This window comes from Sapajus apella, unplaced genomic scaffold (assembly GCF_009761245.1).
Source record: "Sapajus apella isolate SASKATOON/1434 unplaced genomic scaffold, GSC_monkey_1.0 scaffold29, whole genome shotgun sequence".
NCBI classification, from domain to species: domain Eukaryota; kingdom Metazoa; phylum Chordata; class Mammalia; order Primates; family Cebidae; genus Sapajus; species Sapajus apella.
In genome coordinates this window covers 10,366,930-10,385,437 of record NW_022436969.1, presented here as the reverse complement: position 1 = coordinate 10,385,437, position 18,508 = coordinate 10,366,930, and the positions used below count along the sequence as shown (strand labels likewise).

Sequence of the window (18,508 nt, the reverse complement as noted above, 5' to 3'; positions counted from 1 at the left end):
CAAAAAAAAAAAAAAAAAAAAAAACAAAACTCTTTTATGCCGATTATTGTGCTTAGCAGCAGAGACAGGAAGGAATAAGGGAAGAAAATAACAAACAAACAGCCAACCAATATTTCATTTAAGTCTGTGAAATGCTATGCAAATGCTGAAGAGTGATTTACTTTCAACTATGTGGTCACTTTCAAAATAGGTGTAATATGATACTGAGAAAAATGTACGTTCTGTGGACCTGGGGTGAAGAATTCTATAAATATTCACTGAGTTTACTTGTTCCAGGTCTGAGTTCAAATCATAGATGTCCCTGTTAACTTTCTATCTCATTGATCTGTTGAATATTAACAATGTGGTGTCAAAGTCTCCCACTATTATTGTGCGGGAGTCCAAGTCTCTTTATAAGTCATTAAGAACTTGTCTTATGTATCTGGGTGTTCCTATATTGGGTGCATATATATTTATGATCATCGACTCGTTGTTGCATTGATCCTTTTACCATTACGTAATGTCCTTGTTTCTTTTAGTCTTTGTTACTATTAAAGTCTATTTCGTCAGAGACAAAAGTTACAACTCCTGTTTTCTTTCTTTCTTTCTTTTTTTTTTTTTTGCTCTCCATTTGATTGGTAAGTCTTCCACCAACTCTTTGTTTTGAGTCTTTGTGTGTCCTTGCTTATGAGATGGATCTGGATACAGCGAACCGATGTGTTTTGACTTTTTATTCAATTTGCCTGTCTGTGTCTTTGATTGGGGCATTTAATCCATTTAAATTTAGGATTAATATTGATATTTGTGAGTTTAATATTGTTGTTTAATGCTAGCTGGCTATTTTGCCCATTAGTTGATATAGATTCTTCTTTATGGAGATACTCTTTACCTTTTGGTAAGTTTTTGGGATTACCGATACTGGTTGTTCCTTTCTGTGTATAGTGCTTCTTTCAGAAGCTCTTGTAAAGCAGGCCTGGTGGTGACGAAATCTCTGAGTGCTTGCTTGTTTGCGAAAAATTTTATTTTTCCTTCATTTATGAAGCTTAATTTGGCTGGATATGAGATTCTGGGTTGACAATTCTTTTCTTTGAGGATATTGAATATTGACCCCCACTCTCTTCCAGTTTGGAGGGTTTCAGCTGAGAGATCTGCTGTGAGTCTGATAGGCTTCCCTTTATGGGTAACCTGAGCTTTCTCTCTAGCTGCCCTTAGCATTTCCTCCTTTATTTCAACCCTGGTGAATCTAATGATTATGTGTCTTAGGGTTGCTCTACTTGAGGAATATCTTTGTGGTGTTCTCTGTATTACCTGAAGTTGAGTATTTTCCTGCCTTACTAGGTTAGGAAAGTTTTCCTGAATAATATCCCGAAGAATATTTTCCATCTTGGATTCATTCTCTTCATGACATTCAGGTACACCTATCAGATGTAAATTAGGTCTTTTCACATAGTCCCATATTTCTTGGAGACTTTGCTCATTCCTTTTTACTCTTTCTTCTCTAATCTTGTCTTCTCGTTTCATTTCATTAAGTTGGTCTTCGACCTCTGATATCCTTTCTTCTGCTTGATCAATTCGACTGTTAAAACCTGTGCATAGTTTGCGGAGTTTTCGTATTGTATTCTTCAGTTCCATTAATTCACTTATATTCCTCTCTAGATTGTCTATTCTCGTTAGGATTTTGTCAAACCTTTTTTCAAGGCTCTTAGTTTCTTTACATTGGGCTAGAACATGTTCTTTTAACTCACAGAAGTTTCTTATTATCCACCTTCTGAAGCCTAAATCTGTTAATGGAACGCACTCGTTCTCCATCAGGCCTTGTTCCCTTGTTGATGAGGAACTGTGATCCCCTGTAGAGGGAGAGGCATTCTGATTTTGGGTATTCTCAGCCTTTTTATGCTGGTTTCGTCCCATCATTGTAAATTTATCCACCTGTCATCTTTGTAATTACTGACTTTCAAATTAGATCTCTGAGTGGACGTCCAACTTGTTGATTCCCAGCACCGGAATCTGAGCAACCCACTGTGCCGGCCAAAACAGAGGCATTAAGATTTGTGGTGCTTTTCTGCCCGGGAATCTCCAGTCTGGCTTCCTCCTTGAGTCCCTTTTTCAGTCAGCTGAATAGGCGACTCTGCCTTCCTGGAGCTCCAAACGTCGACCAAGGGGACCCAGTCCCGTTTACTCTGCACCAAGAACCGCCGTGCTGGGACACCGGCAAAACCGCCCCGCCGGCCACAAGAGTTGCACTGGTGACCCATGGGGCTCCTCAGCTGGGAATCTCCTGGTCCATGAGCAACAAAAATTCATCTGAAAGTGTGGCGTCCTCTCGTTCTCTGCGCTTTCACTGGGAGCTACAATCCTGAGCTGCTAGTAATCAGCCATCTTGGATCTCTCTCCCTTTTGTCTGTTCTCTAATCAACTTTTCACACTCCCACCAAAGTTACCTTTTATGTTTTAAAACATCTAATTATGTTAATTTCTTTTTTGAAAACTTCCATTGGCTTTCTCCTGCTTGTAGGATTAAATTCAAATTCCTAATTTAGCATATAAGGCTCCTTATAGAGACTGGCTCCATCCTACTTTTTAAAATTTTTTTCTCTTGCCACTCAATGTCCACCCCACCAAATCATGCACCCAACAATTGACTCAATTAACTTCAGTATTTTTTTGGGGGGGTGAGATTGAGTCTCACTCTGTCACCCAGGCTGCAGTGCAGTGGCGTGATCTTGGCTTACTGCAACCTCTGCCTCCCAGGTTCAAGCAATTCCCTGCCTCAGCCTCTTGAGTAGCTGGGGTTATAGGCACCTGCCACCACGTCTGGCTAATTTTTTTTTTATTTTTAGTAGAGATGGGGTTTCACCATCTTGGCCAGGCTGGTCTTGAACTCCTGACCTCATGATCCACCCACATTGGCCTCCCAAAGTGCTGGGATTACAAGCATGAGCCACCCACGCCCTCAGTATTTCTAAAATACCCTATGTCCCTGATAGTCTGTTATGTTGACCTGTGAGGTCCTCCTAATTGTTTGATGAATTCCTACTTCATCCTTTAAAGCAGGGGTCCCCAACCCCCTGGCTACATGGCCTGTTAGGAACTGGGCCAGCACAACAGGAGGTGAGCCGTGGGCAAGCGAGCATTACCACCTGAGCTCCGCCACCTGTCAGATCAGTGGTGGCATTAGATTTTTGTAGGCTCCCAAAACCTATCGTGAACTCTTGTGTGTGGGATCTAGGTTGCATGCTCCTTATGAGAATCTAATGCCTCATGATCTGTCACTGTCTCCCATCACACCCAGATGGGACCCTCTAGTTGCAGAAAAACAAGTTCAGGGCTCTCACCGATTCTACAGTATGGTGCATTGTATAATTATTATATATTACAATTTAAAAATAATAGAAATGCATAAGATTTTTTTTTTTTTTTTGAGACAGAGTCTTGCTCTGTTTCCAGGCTGGAGTGCAGTGGCGCGACCTCGGCTCACTGCAACCTCCGCCTCCTGGGTTCAAGCGATTCTCCTGCCTTAGCCTCCCAAGTAGCTGGGACTACAGGCATGCCACACCACATGCAGCTATTTTTTTTTTTAATATATATTTTTAGTAGAGACGAGGTTTCACTGTGTTGGCCAGGATGGTCTTGACCTTGTGATCCACCCACCTCGGCTTCCCAAAGTGTTGGGATCACAGGCGTGAGCCACCTCACCCGGTCCAGTGCACAATACATGTAATGGGCTTGAATCATCCCCAAACCATCCCCCAACACTTGGCTGTGGAAAATTGTCTTCCACAAAACCAGTGCTTGGTGCCAAAAAGGTTGGGGACTGATGCTTTAAAGCCACCCAAAATATCACCTCTTCTGTGATGTTTCTGTTTCTCCAGACAGAGTTGCTACATCTCTGAGCTTTTACAGTATTTTGTTCTACTTCTAGTGAGCATTTATACATTTACAGATCTGTCTTTACTTCTAGATAGGGCTCTCTTTGAGATTAGGGACTGCCTTGATCATCATTCCTAGCACAGTTCTCAGTAGTTTCTAGGTGAATACATGAATAATAGAATCAGGGAAACAGAATAGATTTTGCTTTAATAATAATTTATGTTTTACATATTTTGGACATGTTGAGTTGGCATATTGAGGTTGAGGGGATGGCAGAACACAAAGGTGATATTCCCTAGATTTTTCTAGCTTGGGAGCAGCAACTCAGAAAAGACTTGACGGTCAATTATGTAGATCCAGGAGTCAGCAGCACAGGCAATAGGAAATAACTGATTGGATCCCAAGTTTTTCAGGAATGAACTGAAAAAGGTAGAACATCTACAGATGTGGGGAAAAGATTGTAGTGGGAATTTGGGGTATGCAGGGAGAAAACCTATAAACAACTTTTCTGGGGGAAAAAAAAAAGACAACCATTTGACACTTTTGCCTGAGATCCTCTCCCTCCATACCCTGTACCCCATATTCCTGCTGGCTACTTCAACCCCATCTTATTTATTCTCATTCTCTTCCTCTGCTGTTTGGAGGAGGGGTGGGGGAGTTTCGGTTTCTGCCCCTTTTGCAATAGCAAGAAAGAATGGATAAGATGGAAATATATATTTTGTTTCCCTTACAAAATAATAAATACACTGAAAAAGTTTATTTTTAGGTGAAAAATAACATTTATTCAAATAGGGTTTTTTTTCCCCCTTCTAATCTCTTTCTCCCTCTATTCTACTGTTTTGCTTTATTAGAGCCCCTAGCAAGTGAATTCTGTGTTTTTACACAATTATTTAACTGGTTAATTCAATTATTTAAAAATTAAAACTGTCAACGAGGTACAGTGGCTCATGCCTGTAATCCCAGCATTTTGGGAGGCCAAGGCAGGTGGATCACCTGAGGTTGGGAGTTCAAGACAAGCCTGACCAACATGGAGAAACTCCGTCTCTACTAAAAATACAAAAAATTAGCTGGGTGTGGTGGCACATGCCTGTAATCCCAGGTACTCGGGAGGCTGAGGCAGGAGAATCACTGGAACCCAGGAGGCAGAGGTTACAGTGAGCTACGATCATGCCATTGTACTCCAACCTGGGCAACAAGAGTGAAACTTAGTCTCAAAAGTAATAATAATAAATAAATGAAAATTAAAAAACTAATCAAAGTGCCTTCCTGTGAGGGGAGACTATGAGATAAAGGTTGAAGTGACACTTTTTAATTTGTTTTCTACTAGATCTTTAATCAGGTAAATATATTTTCTATTCAAGAAAGCTAAAAAGAATTATTTTAATCCTTCAGATAGAATTGTTCCTTTTTATACACGTACAGAGACATAATTTCTATGCTGACTTGATATAAGTAGGTTTTACCTTAAAAACATTTTAATGATATTTTTGTTTCTTAAGTGCTAGCCGTATACCTCAGAACCAGGCTAGGTGATGTGGGGATTACAAGGGGAAAGATAAATATGGGCAAAGTAAGAAAAGGATTAGACCAGATGAAGAGTTGAATGAAGGACTAAGAGTTGAATAAAGGCACAACTTGAATAAAGGCACAGAGATGGATGTGGGCTTGTTATTGTTGGGGACAGCAAGAAAATCAAATTGAAAGGAACAGATTTTACATTGTGGGGTATGGTGGGTGATGAGTTTCAATAGGCACAGAAAGATAATGAAAGTTTTCAAACACTAGGTTGTGAAATTTGTGTTTATCCTACACGTTATCAGTTTCAGACTACCACCTCTATGGTCATGGAAAGTTTTGCAAAGCTTCACATACACAAGCTATTTTAAATAAATTAAACAAATTTGTTGGCTTATGCTAAAAATAAGATATGAAGGGGTATTAAAAACAAGCTATATTTATAGTCTTCACTATGTGAACATTCATAAACTACTGTCGCCCAGATTTATCTGCAATAAACCTATTGATGTGAAAAGGTACTTGTCACGAAGAAGTCAGTGTTTTGCAATATCAAGTGTTCAAAGTCAATAATGATATTAGCGATAATAATAATAAATAAATACAGGGCTTAAGTTAGCAATGTGCTTTTATATATATGTATTTTTTTAATTTTTTAAAATTAATTAATTTATTTTTTAAATTATATGTATTGTGTATGTACTCTGTTGCCCAGGCTGGAATGCAGTGGGGTGATCTCAGTTCACTGCAACCTCCGCCTCCAGGGTTCAAGCAATTCTCATGCCTCAGCCGCTTGAATAGCTGTGATTGCAGACACATACCACCATGCCTGGATAATTTTTGTATTTTTAGTAGAGACATGGTTTCACTATGTTGGCCAGGCTGGTCTTGAACTCCTGACCTCATGATCCACCCTCCTTGGCCTCCCAAAGCGCTGGGATCATAGGCGTGAGCCACCACACCTGGCCTTCTTGTTCAGTATTTTATTAATCACACGAGTCAGCCCTGATTCACAGGAGGTAAGAATCACTGGGGTCCACCTTGGAAGATAGCTACCATAAACTAAACCCTGTGGAACACTAACATTTAGGCAACTGAGAGGCAGCCTATAGATGCAGGAAAACCAGAAAAGCAATGAGATGAAATCCAGCAAAAGTGAAGGAAATTTCAGAAATCTACTCAAAGGCATGTTACATGAGAACTCAATTGCATTGAATCTGAAGATTGCTTTGGGTAGTATGGACATTTAAACAATATTAATTTTTTAAATCCATGAACACAAGATACCTTTCCTTTCCATTTATTTGTGTTTTCAATTTATCTTATCAATGTTTTATAGTTTTCAGTGTACAGATCTTTCACCTCCTTGGTTAAATGTATTCCTAGATATTTGTTTTAATTTTGTAGCTATTATAAATAAGATTTTTTTCCATTTCCTTTTTGGATAATTTGTGGTTAGCATATAGAAATGCTGATTTTGAGGAAAACCGGTTATCATATGTTCTCACTGATAAGTGGTGCTAAGCTGTGAAGACACAAAGGTGTAAGAATGATATAATGGACTTTGTGGGGAAGGTTGGGAGTTGGGGTGAGGGATAAAAGACTACACATTGGGTACAGTGTACACTGCTCAGGTGAAGGGTGCACCAAAATCTCAGAAATCACCACTAAAGAACCTATCCATGTAATCAAAAACTACCTGCTCACCAAAAACTGTTGAAATAAAATGAAAAGACAATAATTTCACAGAATAAAAAAAGAAGAAGAAATACTGATTTTGTGTGTTGATTTTGTATCAACTGTACTGAATTCATTTATTAGTTCTAACAGTTGTTTGGTGCAGTCTTAAGGTTTTCTATGTACAAGATCATGTCATCTGCAGAGACCACCATAAACGTTTTCAATCTAGAAGTGTATTATTTTAATCCTCTTTTAATGAATAAGGAAACTAAGGACCAGGGAAGATAGGTGTCTGGGCCATGGTTACTCAAGGGGCAGAGTTGGGAACTGCACATCTCAAACATCCAAATATTTTCATGCTACATTAATAGAAATCAAGAGGCGGGGTGCCATGGCTCACCCCTGTAATCCCAGCACTTTGGGAGGCCAAGGCGGGCAAATCATGGGGCCAGCAATTTGAGATCAGCCTGGCCAACATAGTGAAACCCCATCTCTACTAAAAATACAAAAAATTAGCTGGGCATGGTGGCGGGCACCTGTAATCACAGCTACTTGGGAGGCTGAGGCAGGAGACTCACTTGAACCCCGGAGGCAGAGATTGCAGTGAGCTGAGATCACACCACTGCACTCCAGCCTGGCTACAGTGTGAGCCTCCCTCTCAAAAAAACCAAAAATAGAGAACTACTCAGTCAAGTTTTTTTCAAGTTAGTACTCCCTTAGGTATCACTTTTTTTGGTATCAGACTTCAAAGTAATAATATACATTTTATAGCACATTTCTAGTTTTAGCATTGTCATTTTGAAGTATAGTGTCAGGACTTGAGGAACTGCCTCTCATCTCCGTTCAATTCTCCTAAGACATGATACCTACCAGACAGGAACTGCTTCTTCTTTGAGGTCTAAATAGCACCTAACAGTCTATTGCACTGAATAAATATTTAATGAAGATTGAATATTTCCTCTATGGTACATCAATTACTCTTGTTGACTGTCTGAGGAAAGCTTTTTGTTATCGTTGTCATGAAGTAGGTTAAGAAATTTGTTTTCCTGAATATTGTTATTAATGCCAGCTTAAATCTTTGTGTCATCTCAAATATAAATCTGAGATTCACTGATCTGGTTGCATGCAATAAAGTAATTTGGTAGGAGGGTTTTTTTTTTCTGCAATTTGTGATATTTAAGGCTCTGAAAATGAAAAATATTTACTAGTGTGATATAAGGATGTTTGTGGTGTATTTTTTAATGGAAGAAATATAAATTTTATTGATAAATATCTCCAAAATTGCGAACAATTATTTCCTTTTAATTGCCAAAGAGTTATATTTCTTGTATTAGAAACAGTCATATATTTACTTTTCTTATTATAAGTTTTTTTTTTAACTGATATTAGGTTTAAATGAAATACATTTATCTTTGCCTATGGAGTCTCTGAACTTGTGAATTTAGTGAAATAGATTGAACATTTTCAAATGGTAAAATTATATCTCTATAGTTGAATCATTTGGTGCAAGCTGTTAATGTGACATTCAGGTGGAATTTATCAGACTCAATGAGAAAAACTTCTCATTTAAATAAAACAAAAAAATGGGTAGGTAGGGAAAAGGTTATATATGCTTTTTATTCTTTTTCCATTCTAGAAAGCAAAATGAACACAATTATGAAATTGTTAATTCATGCTGAGTGATAAAATAGCCTCCATTTTTAGGGAATAATTTTACTGTGTTTCACATTTGATGACTTTTGGGATGTATATTTCAATTTAAATAATTGTTGACGTTGGTGTTTATTTTACTAGAGGAAAATTGGTTAGTGTACGTGACGACAGTTACAGTACATATTTGATAACAAGGGTAGAATAAATCAGTTGAGTCATGGTGGTCTGTTGTCTACTTGTAGGTTTTTTTCGACCCAGGAGTCTGTGACCTATGAAATCTCCACTTTTTTGGATTTGTTAAGATATTTTACAATGCGGAAATTTAAATTTAGATGAGTACCACACTGCAGGATATTGGCTAATGTGGTCCAAAACATAAAGGATATCAAAGAATACACTGGGAAAAGCTTAAGAAGTTCTGATAACAACATATGTGGGAGGAGACAGGCTACAGTTAAGGAAGTTTCTTTTCTGCCCTAACTTATAACAAAGAGAATCTGAAATTTAAGCTGGTATTTGCCATGCTCTGATTACTCAGCAGCATGCCATTTTGTAAAATAATTGCTGAGAAAACGTACCCAGATCTTGAGTACGGAGTGTTCCTGCATCTGATTGGAAGGGGCACATGAATTGTTTGTAAGGTACTGCAGACCCAAGGCTGCACAAATTAAGGTAGAGACTTGGGGGAGGGATGGAGTCAGGGAAGGGAAGCTTCCTAGACATTACAGCTCTGTCCAGAGGCCAAATGGGAGATAAATCACCACTGGCCACCTCTCTTATTATTGAAATGGTTCAGCCCTGGGGTTTAACTGAAGGACTAACAGGGTTTTGAAGTGCGAATAGGATGGTGAAGGGTAAACTCTTTTAGGGTTTCATTTTGATGGATTTTTTTCCTGTGTGGATTTCTGGTACAGACTGTGTGATCTGGAAGGGGCCCTTGGGGGAAAAAAAAAAAAAAAGCTTTGTTTTGTTTTTGATAAATCAGACAGTAAGAACTTTCCACAGGGGTGTCCTTTTCTAGCATGCATATTGATTCTATTGTGTTTTAAAATAGATCATTTAATTGGAACTTTTTTTGAGCCTTCTGCAATGGAGCTGTCATTTCAAGGTCACTTCTCTTTCTTCTTATTAACACCCAAGTCTGAAACTGTTGAATGATGTGGTACTTTTGGATTAATAGATTGTGGGGGATTACTTAGGGCCAGTGTGTATAAGACTTGTTTTATAACGTCTTCTGGTTAAAGACCCAGTCCATATTAGAACAAGCATTTTGCCGGGCACGGTGGCTCACGCCTGTAATCCCAGCACTTTGGGAGGCCGAGGCGGGTAGATCACGAGTTCAAGAGATCGAGACCATCCTGGTCAACATGGTGAAACCCCGTCTCTACTAAAAATACAAAAAATCAGCTGGGCATGGTGGCGCGTGCCTGTAATCCCAGCTACTTAGCAGGCTGAAGCAGGAGAATCGCTTGAACCCAGGAGGGGGAGGTTGCAGTGAGCAGAGACTGCACCGCTGCACTCCAGCCTGGACAACAGAGCAAGACTACACCTCAAAAAAAAAAAAAAAAAAAAAAAACCCTCAGAAAATTCTGAGGTTGCGAACTATTATACTGTGTTATTTTTAAAAGATACATTGAAGTGTTTGAGGAGATAAGAGAGACATTAAAATGTTTAAATAACTGATATGTTGATTTATATCAAGTTGGAATTTTTAAAACTCCTACCCCCAAGTAATTCAATCACAGAAGATAAAATATCTTTTAAAATTTATTTGTTTTTTTTTTTTTGGAAAATGAGGAGGAGAGGAGTCATTAGTAACTCCAAAGAAAAATGATTGTAGCATAACTTAAAGGCTTTGTGTGCAAAAATTTTAGAGAAAAAATATTTTTACTAAAGAACTGCCATTTTTAGTGTTTACATTTCTTCTTAGAAATATTGTTGATGGAACTTTTCTTACGCATTTTGGCTCTTTAGATGTAACAAATATTTGTATCATTTGCCCTTTTTGAGGAAAATAATGTATTTAGCTGCAATAGAGGTTTTCCTGTGTTGCTCGATGTCTATTATCAAAACGGGCTGTTAATCTCCATAATTGGTATTGACCACACGATGTTCTTAATTGACCTCTAGGTTGGTTTTTGTTTTTATGTTCTTTGAAATTTTCCCTTTGCTGAATTTTTCTTTCTATTGCTGTCTGATGGTTTTAAATAAGATGTTTTAAACAACAGCAACAATGAAGGTCCTAGAACCTAGACGGCATCAGGCAGAGTCTCCTACATCTACAGCTTCCCTGTCATTAGTTTGTTGCTGGGAGATGTTAATACGACCTTTCCTTTGTTAGAAAAGAGATCTGCAGCCCTTCCCAGAATCCTCTTGTAAAATGTCTTTTTAACCCAAGTTGGAGATTGAATGATGAATGAATGGTGAGCGTTTTTAAATGTGCTGCACATATTGTTGACATTGTTACACGTTGCTTTTTAATTTCTAATGTGTTTTTAATTTGCAAAGCATGCCTGTGCCTTTCACTCAGTAGAACTGAGTCAGCAGTTTTGAGTCCAGATACTGCGTTATGCAAACAAGAGGGTCAGACTTAAGAATGCTGTATGGTAGACTTAGATTTCCTGAAACACTTGTGAATGAATTTCACTTTGAATATTGATGAATAAAAGAAGATACTTGAGAAAGGCTCCTCCCACCCCGCACCCCCCAACCACAAGAACTTCTCTTGCCTATTGGTGAGTGAATTGCCCCAATATAAAAGCATTGGTGGGGAAAAGTGAGTTACAGAGTGAAAAGGCAATCCACAAATAATCACTCTTTTCTGCCTTTGATTGTGTCAGATTTTTTTTGTGTGTGTGGCAATTGTTTTCTTTTTTGCTTAGAAGAGGTTTATGGTCCAGTGTCTGTCAAGTTACCCCCTGTCTTAAGCTTGCAGTTGTATTTCTCTCTGGAGTTCCTGGAGGTGATGTTATCTTTTGTTCACTCAGCAGTGTGGTCGTTCCTGAGAGCATCTGTCACTTTAGGCATTACAAGATGGATGGGTCTCCAGCGAACTGCTGGTTGAGGCAAATGGTGAAAATAAGAAAAGTCAAGGGGTTTCAGGGTCTGCAGAGGAGACAGACAACAAGAAAACACCGTTAGAAATCAAGAGTAAGCTCAGCAATAGGGGAAGAGAGCAAAGATGGATCAGATGTCATTTTATAAACATCTTGGAAATCAGACTCTTTTGGTGCCTATCGTGATCTGAGGGAGACATCTGCATCATGGTAAACAATTCCGTGCTTTGGATTTGCAAAATGCGTTTGAATATATATTTTTTAATCTGGAGAGAGTGTTGGGAAATAATCTGAATAATACAGAATATATTATGTGAGGATTTTGCTGTTTGGAGAATTAGTAGTCTTTTAAATATTTTAAATATTAAATATCTAACATTAAAATGTTTGTTTTATTTTCTCTTTTTTCTTTCCTTCCTCTTTTTTTCTTTTTGTAAACAAGTGAGCAAATATAGACATTAAAATTAAAAGTTTTGGCCCTATAACTAATATTGTTTACTAAATGCTTTTTGGCATTTTTGTAGAGGAATTCTGAAAATTCTATGCTCAGTCTTTTGGGAGGCTGGGGACAGATTTTAAGTTATTTTCAGTAACCTCCAAATTAAGGGATCTCTTTGATCAAAAAAAGAAATATGATTGTTATTGATCTGTCAGAACAAGTTGGAGATTTGTATTGCATTTAGAAATTCATTTTGTTGGTGAAGGTCAAAATTTGTAAATCCTGGCTAATACAAGGTCCCTCCCATGAAAGACAAGGAACAGGAAGGAGGTTGGCCAGGGAGTAAGAAAGGGGAAGAGGGGGGCAATGTGATTGCAAAAAAAAAAAAAATGATTTTGTCAAACTTTTTGGCATTTGTCTATGAAAAAGACCATAAGTTGAAAGGCAAATTAAGATGATTAGAAGCTTTAAGCTATACAAATGGTTGAGTATCTTCCTTCTCTATGGGTATAAATAATAGATGAAAGAGTAAGAGTGACAACAAAGGATCAGGTCGTTTAAGAGAATGTGTGCAGCCTGAATAGGGGTCTGTGGCCCAGGGCCAAAGGTCTTAGCTTTGAGTGTAATTAGAAGAAAATACAAAAATGTCATTACAAACAGGTGAAGTGTGCAGCACGTGGCCAAAAATTAGCAATTTTAGACTCTGAAGCTATTGGAACTCGATTACTGACCTTTTTTTTTTTTTTTTTTTTCTTTTTAAATATCATGAAGGTCCTTGCGGAGCAATATAGTTTCATTGGCAGTAATGCAGTTTGACATTGTTGACCATATGGGGTAATCTTGGGTTTGGATGTAGGTAGCAAGGCTCCTGCTGACTTAGAAAAAGATGTCTATTTGTGTGTGGATGGGTGGAATATATGTGAGTTTGAAAACCTAGGCGTTGCATTTTTTATTATTCTTTTGCCTGAAGAATTCTTCTGATAGTAAGAGGTAAAATAAATATTTTTATTTGAAAATCTAAAATGGTTTTTTCTTTCAAGTTGGTATAAAAGTAAAATGAAAAAAACCATTTTTAGACAACATAAGTTAATTTTACTTCAAATATTTTAGTGCTATATCTTAGGAAAATCCTCTTTTGTTTTCTTTTTAAACACTGTAACAAAGGACTAGAAATATGCTTCTAAGTTATGTACAAAAATCAATGGCAAGTAGTTTTCATTTCACTTTATGTTTTACAACTGCATTTCCTATTTTTCCATGTAGTAGTTTATATTGACCATAATTTATTTAGAGCAGAGATTAACATGCATACTATAATTTTCAACCAATTATATTTCAATATCTTCTAGGAATACACTACTCAGAAGGTAGGAAACAATAGCTCTTTTTCTTTCTGCAGGTTTCCTTATTGGAAATTATTCAATGAATATTAATTATGTTTTACATTTTTTATAGTTCTTTGCGTAGATAAATTTGGGCCAGGTATCTGAGATTATTACTCTTCAATTCCTTAGATAAGAAAATTGCCTACCACCAATTTTATTCCTAAAAGTAAATAGTCTGTGGGCTTTTGATATTATGGTAACACCTGCCATAAATGCAGACTTGAGAGACTTACTCAACTTACTTTTAGTGGGGGGACATCGTAAGAACAGAAATTATCCTAGAGTATCTATAATTAGGAGTCATTATTTTAAGACCATTGAGAAAGGTGGAGTATCTATGTCTTTGCTCATTATAATGTATATGGAGTTGGCAAGTGTGAGACTTTGATAATTTCTAATTGTGATTTTTATAGAATTATAAATATTTGTTATATTATTGAATATGTATTTGGAAATTAACTCATGTCTTTATGTATATGTTTTTATTTTTTATGTTTTTGCAGGTGCAAAAAAAGCGTTAAACAAGTTAAAAAATCTAGGCAACAGACTCCCTGAAGTGTTGACTGCCCAACTTAATCATGACTGTGATTCAAAAATGTTAATAAATAAACCAAGGTATTGTGCAATTATATATGCCCCTCCCCTGTTTTTCAAGATCAAATTTGTTTTAGGAAGTTGTATTTAGAATTTAAATAAAACTACTATGTTTGATCCTTAAAGTGAATAAGATACTTCTATGAGCTCTTCTCCTTCCTTTCCCTCCTTCCCTTCTTTCCTCTCCCTTCCCCACCCCCTTGCCCCATACCAGAAAGCTTCTGCAGTGAGTTGTTTCCCTACAATACCCTATTTCCTATATACCTAAATTAAGAAAATAAGACTTCAGTTGTTTCTTTTTTTTTTCTTTTCTCTTTGCATTTTAGCTTGGGAAGAATTCAGTTCTTTATTCCCTTTTGTTGATTATGATTTTATCCTTCAAATTGTATAATAAATGAGACTTCTAGATTATAGGCTTCTGCAGAAAAACCCAGATTATCCCTATTGACTTCATATGTTTATCTCATATAACACTATCCTGAGATGTGTGTTATAAAGATTTTATAAAAGTTTTTTTTTTTTTTTCTATTTTAGGAGGCTTTTAATTTAGAAAAGGAAAAAGGTGATACTCCCCCTCCTCCTACCCCCATTAAAGAAAATCAAATGCTTGCTTAGAATTGAGAATTTAAGACTACTGTTTTAGGTAACTCCTGTCTGTCAGAAGGGGCATATCCCAAGACTGTCTCTTTCCTTTTGGAAGTTACAATGTGCTTAAATAGCCTGGCATTTCCAAGAGAGGCCAAAGATCTTTTCCTCTTTTATGACCCGTTGTATCCTTTTGAGGCCAAAAAGAACAAGAGGGTCATTGCCACTTCAGCCTGGTCCCTGTTTGTTCCTTCACAGTGACCACGCAGATACTGAAACCCAGGATGGACTTAACATTTGGGCCTGGAACATCTGGAAAATAGAGAGGGAGTGGAGGAGGCAGAAGAAAAAGAACTGTTGCATTTTGTTTCACCAGGTGCTAGGAGGAAGCAACATTAGCCTTTTTGATATGGGAGGCACATTCTGTGGATGCTGGAGTTAGGCTGCAACAATTGAGGAGGTCAAAGGACAGCTGAGTGGGGTCAGTGAGACACCATGGGGTGTATTTTGTTACTTAGTAAAGGAGCAGCCTCCTAAACCTTAAAGGATTCTCTTGAAAATCTGTGTTGTGAAAAGGTTTTATGAGTCTCATAGCAAAAACTCCTGATTTATCTAAGGAATGCTCACTTTTGTCTAATGGAAGGATAATCCTTACCAAATGTTGGCAACATCTATAAGAGTCAATATAGGTCTGAAAGAACAGAGTTTGAAGTGTACTTTGCTTTTAAAAATGTTTATCATTTTAGTGTTTCTTAGGAAGAATTTTGCCCTGTTGAAATGTAACCTTTTTCTTTCTTTGGAGCAGAAAGTGGTAGCAGTGGGGAGTGAGGGAGGGTGGAGGGGGAGAGGTAAGGCAGGAACCTACATTAATTTAAAACTAATTCTACAAGCTTTTGGCCTTATTCACAAACAGGGCATTATTATTAAACCTTTAAAAGCAACAAAACTTGCTAACTGTAAAAAGTTATATTTGAGTTTATTTTAACTTAGGAGGAAGATGGGTGGCACATGAAGTGTCATGTTTTTGTATTACAGATTATTTAGTTGTTGATAGTTGATAGAAGGAGCTGTCAGTTGACAAAGAACCTTAAACCTGGTGTTTCTTTCCTGAATGTGGTCAAGAAGAAAATCAATGTCAGAGTCAAGAATTGAGAATAAGAAAAGCAATACAATACGGAGTTTTCTCTTTGAAGGGAAATGGAGAAGGGGAAAATCTGCATATTGTAAAAGCTGTCTTTACCACAACCCATGACCTCAAGAGACTGCGTATATGATTGTGGATACTTTTGAAAGATATTAGCCAACTGACAGGTTGCGAAAGGAGACTGTTAGAGGAATTTGGCTGTATTTTGATATTCTAATTTATACACCATCTTTTATATTCCAATCTATCCACCTATATAGAAAGAAAGCATGTGTTACAATGTATATAGTAAAGGAAGGATAAAATGATAAGGAATATATAACAGACCTTGTTAATTTATAAATTTACAGTATCTACTACTTGTGTGTGATTTGTTTTGAATTTTTGATAATCATGTTAAAGGAACATATATACATAAATGTAAGGCTTAGCATGTAGTATGCTCTTTTTTTTTTTTTCTCAAGGTTAAAGCACCTTTCAACAACTAATTTAGGAACCTAAGTATAGTGACTGATAATTGCCTAGAGAAAACCCACAGCTGTTTAAGTAGCCTTAAAATTGTGGCAAAACTGACAAATACAATTAGCAATGTTAATAAGATAAGACGTTGGAAAGACAGGAGCAGATGACAGAGTGGAAAGATGGAGGTAGTAGGAGCAAGAAATCATAAAAGAACAGAATAAAAAAAACAGAAGGTTCATGATTGTTTCGAATTTCCAGTGCTTTTTCTTTTAAGCAAAGTCTTCCTCTTTTATTACTTACTCTCTGAATTACCAGCAGAATGTGTGTTTTGCAGGTTAAATAATTCAAATACATTTGTTCAGCCCCTAATTCACATCTGATTTTGAAAGAAGACAGCTTTTTGGCAATAGTATTTAAGAAAAACAATCAAGCTTTGCCGATTCTAAGGCACAATTTGATTTGCAGTGCTTTTTATAGAAGTCAGTTTTAAATGTACTTCTGCTTTACTGTAATTACTTTGAGAATTTATTTACCCCTCTTTGTACCCTTCTAATGTTTAGTCACCCAAATATATTACACAGGAAACCCTGTTTCGGGGTTTAGTGACCCACCATTGTCAACAAAACAAAGCCAAAAAAAAACCCGTGGTATTTAATGTGTTATTACTAATTATATTTATTTGGTTAATGTTCATAGCTAAGTTTGCAAATAACTCTTTTGGGAAAATTAATTGGGACTAGGTAAATAACAGAAATTAGTTGAGTGTTAGGTGGAAAATATTTAGTTATCTGTGCCTTTCCCATTATACTTTTTAAAGCATCACATGAAATTTGGAAAATTATTATAGTATCTTTTGAAATTCTATTCTGCATTTGGGAAATTGGCAAGTTGTTTTTTGCCTCTGGTGTTTTATGCAGATTTTAATGATTGTTGTGATAAATCCCCAGAAGTTTGTTTTTAGAAACCATAGAGACTCTGAACTCTTCTGAATGCGGCAGTGTTGAAAGATGTGGTCAGCCACACTTTGGAAGCATTTCTTGTTATTTAATGTTTTCTGTTCTGGATTATTGACTGTTCTCCCTGTTGAAAAATTGGTCTCCGGTGACATGGTAGAGGTCACACGTTGCCTATTATTGTTTTGCTTCTTTGATCTTACACAAGGATTGCCTCTGGTAATTATACTAGTCCAGAGAGTCTTGACAAGAGGTGTTTATTTTACAGAAGAATTTCTGGCATTTCAAGGAAGAAAGTAAAGATTTCCAGTAGTAACCTGTACTCTTTCTTACAAAGGAAAAATAGCATTGTAATCAAGATAGTTTTTAATCTTTATTATGAAATTAGTTGGCATAGTACAATAATTATTTCTAAAACAATTTAATACATATTGCATATCTGTAAGTATATTGCTAAAAAGGGTAAATTTTAGGATTAAGTTACTAGGGTTGGGTTTTTATTTGAATACCTAAAATACTTTTGGCTTTACAAATTATCAAAAGAAATTCATCCAGCCTGGCCAACATGGTAAAACCCTGTCTCTACTAAAAATGCAAATATTAGCCGGGTGTGGTGGCATGTGCCTGTAATCCCAGCTACTCAGGAGGCTGAGGCAGAAGAATCGCTTGAACCCAGGAGGTAGAGGTTGTAGTGAACCGAGATCGTGTCACTGCACTCTAGCCTGGGCAGCCGAGCGAGACTCCGTGTTAAAAAAAAAAAAAATTCATCAAAATTTAAATGTACAAAACTATTAAAGTAGTTTAAAATGTTTGTATTTTAATCTGTTTGCACTGTTTTGTTTTGTTTTGCGACGGAATCTCTGTCGCCAGGCTGGAGTGCAGTGGCGCGATTTCCGCTCACTGCAAACTCCGGCTCCTGGCTTCATGCGATTCTCCTGCCTCAGTGTCCTGAGTAGCTGGGATTGCCTGGCTAATTTTTATTTGTATTTTATCTTTTTATTCAGTATCCGTAGAGACTGTCAAAAATTGCCAATGCCGACTATATTGCAAATCGTCACGGCGGGGTATTGGAAAAAGTTTTCAATTATCAATAATCGTGCCTCGGATAAACCTCATTGGCCACGATGATGCTGCCACTACGCAAAGCTTTTCTTTCTTTCCTTTTTTTTTTTTTTTTTTTTTTTTTTTTTTTT

At 37.0% G+C, this 18,508-nt stretch overlaps 1 protein-coding gene and 1 non-coding gene across 4 annotated transcripts in view; one reads left to right on the top strand and one right to left on the bottom strand.

Annotated features, from left to right (window-relative positions):
- The window catches only part of GREB1L (GREB1 like retinoic acid receptor coactivator), a 316,301-nt gene that overhangs the window by 123,732 nt on the left and 174,061 nt on the right, over positions 1-18,508 (top strand). For all 3 annotated transcript variants that reach the window (XR_004273436.1, XM_032293228.1, XM_032293226.1), the window contains exon 2: positions 14,081-14,192. The gene's annotated coding sequence lies outside the window, so the exon portion shown is untranslated. The remainder of the gene's footprint in view (positions 1-14,080; positions 14,193-18,508) is intronic.
- LOC116561617 lies at positions 18,320-18,463 on the bottom strand. The gene has a single exon (XR_004273517.1). It is a non-coding gene; the product is annotated as a U4 spliceosomal RNA (small nuclear RNA).